This window comes from Lemur catta, chromosome 3 (assembly GCF_020740605.2).
Source record: "Lemur catta isolate mLemCat1 chromosome 3, mLemCat1.pri, whole genome shotgun sequence".
Taxonomy (NCBI): domain Eukaryota; kingdom Metazoa; phylum Chordata; class Mammalia; order Primates; family Lemuridae; genus Lemur; species Lemur catta.
In genome coordinates this window covers 83,718,863-83,721,664 of record NC_059130.1, presented here as the reverse complement: position 1 = coordinate 83,721,664, position 2,802 = coordinate 83,718,863, and positions in this window count along the sequence as shown.

Below are 2,802 nucleotides of genomic sequence, written 5' to 3'. Positions count from 1 at the left end.
CCTGACGCAACTGGAGTTCTCCCCGCCCCGCCATGTCTCAGGTAGCCGGGCCGGGGCTGGAAATGCAAAAAAGGAAACCTAGTGAGGGAATGATGGAAAACCATAGAGGACAGTAGTGTCCTCACACTCATTTTGACCAAGACACAGAGCACGCGCTCTGCTGTCAGACCGTCCTGTGTGCACTCCGGTTGTCATTGGCCCAAACATAAGGCCCCATCTCATCACCGTCCCAAAGGAGGTGGTTGACCTGAACTTTGACACGATTGACTGGGGTAGTTAATCATTTGTAAACAAGCAGAAAATTACATTTCAAGAAAGCTCTGTGTCTTCTCTCATGTCTGCCTGCATTTAGGAGAAACCAAATCCTTACGAGATAAGGAAGGCTCCTCTCCTACCTCCTCAGCCCGATGTACTCAAGGAGGAACCCGCAAACCTTACAGGGGGCAGTTACAGGAATGAACCACATGCTCTCTGCCCTCCAGATTATTGTGCATGATGTTCCCTCTCCCGGGACAGGCACCACTTGGTTAAAAACAACTCATTATTTAGGTTTTATACTGAAGTCACTTGCTCAAGAAAGCCTTCCCGATTGCCTCCCCTGGGTTCTTTGGTGCCAGGCTCCAACAGGCCTCCTGAAATTCCAACCTCATAGCGCCTCCTAGTGTTTCAGGTGCTGCTCACCTGAAGCCAGGCCAGGAGCATGGCAGCCTCAGACTGCAGTGAGAATAATACACATATTTTTCATGGTCATTTCTTAGTAATTTAGCAATTTTCCCATTCATCGTCTTGCTTGATCTTGACAATAAGCCACCAAACTAAGTATCATCCTCCGTGCCTCTGAGATGGGGTTGCACAGGTGGTCCCACGGCCGGTCACAAGCAAATCTATGGTTAGATACAAGTTTTTTTTTTTTTTCTGCCTTCCAAACTCTGCTTTTTCTAATTTTGAAGATTGGCCCTGCCCTTCGGAAATGCCAGCACTAATTTAGGTCTAGAATGATTATTACAGCTCATCACTCCTCTGGCGTAGCGGCTCTGATCGCTCTTGTCTCTGACCATGAGAGAGGTTTTTAAACTGATTATAGGTCTCTAGGCCTTTAAACCATATGTAGGAATTTGTAACTTTAGGTCTATAGATCACTAACAGTTTTTTGTTTTTCCAACATTTGATGACTGATTTTCCAGCCTCCACCTGGTTCCACAGCCAATGCCAGGGTTTAGGTTTGGACTAGAGCAGCACTCCACTCCTAGCACCTATTTTTGTATTAGTTAGATTTTGCTGCATAACAAATAATCCCAAGATGTGGTAGCTTAAAACAATAATTATTTAGCAGCTCATAATCCTTTGGGTCATCAAATAGGTCTAGGCTAAGCTGGGTGGTTCTGCTGATCTTGCCTGGGTTCGGTCAGTGGGTAGTCAGCCGGGGCCTGGTTGATCGAGGATGGCCTTACTCACTTGTTTGATGATCCATTCTGTCAGTTGGGCTGGCTGTTGGCTGAAGTGATGAGGTGACTGGGGTACATGTCCCCAAGTAGACAAACTCAGGCTTGATCTCACAGTGAACTCATGGTTTTAAAAAGCAGCAAGAAAGGGCAAGCCTCAATGCACAAGTGCTTTCCAAGCCTCTCTTGCATTATGTTTCTTGATGTCCCATTGGCCGAAGCAATGCCATGCCTGTATTCGAAAGACGGAGAAATAGCTTATTCCCGTTGATGGGAGGACCACCAGCGTCACATTACAAAGAGCATACGTACAGGGTTGGAAGGAATTTGTAGACACTTTGCAATTTACCACAGACATGCATCAACTTCACACTGAGGCAGTTAAGAGCCAGTGTGCCTTCTCCATTTCCCTCTTCTCTGTCCTGTTGATTTGGAAGCATGTGTTGAGATAACACTGTCTTATGGTGGAAGGAGTCTCTACCCTGAGTCACAGGTGGAGGAGAGCTTCTACTGACCCACAAAGGGCTTTATCAAGTGAGAATTAAACATCTGTTGTGCTTGTCATTGAGATCTTGTGGTTCGTGTGTTACTGCAGCAATAGTTACCATATCATGACAAATATACTCCCACATTGCAGACAAAATTTGGTGTGTGTGTACATTTTTCTGGTGAAAAAACCAATAGCTTTCCTCGGGTTCTCAAAAGGATCTGTGATTCAAAAGAAGTAAAAACAAAACGAAATATTTCCCCAAGAGAAATAAACTTTTCAGCTCACGGAATTACCTGTTGTCCCTTTGAAGGGAGTGTGGTGTAGTCTGAAGTATTTGGGGAGTAAGAAAGACCTAGATTAGCATCTCATTTCTCTTATTTATTAGTTTATATTCTGAACAAATCCCTTAACCCCTCTGAACAGTAGTCTTCTGGGTTTAAAATCCAGGCTTGTTGAAATAATGCTTCAACAATCATTTATTGAGCATCTACTGGATGCCAGGTATAATACTAAGTGACGAATGTGTAATAAGCCTTCCCTATGAGAGCTGACAGCTTAATGAGAGGACAGGCACAGTAATACATAATGGTGTGCAGTGTGATAAGTACAGTGAGAGAGGTGTGAACAGCGACATGTGTGTGTGTGTGCATGTGATCACTAGGAAAGCTTTTTCAGGAGTCAGCTGACTCTTACAAGTTAAAGAGAAGTTAGCAAACTAAAGGGAGGGCATCCAGCATTACAGGGAGAGGGGTTAGCAAAATCAAGATACAAAGGTGAGAAATTTCACAGGGTCGATGGAAGCCATACGCCATTCCGTGTTGCTGGGACACAGCGTTCAGCATGAGCAATAGAGAGAAATGAAACGGGAGA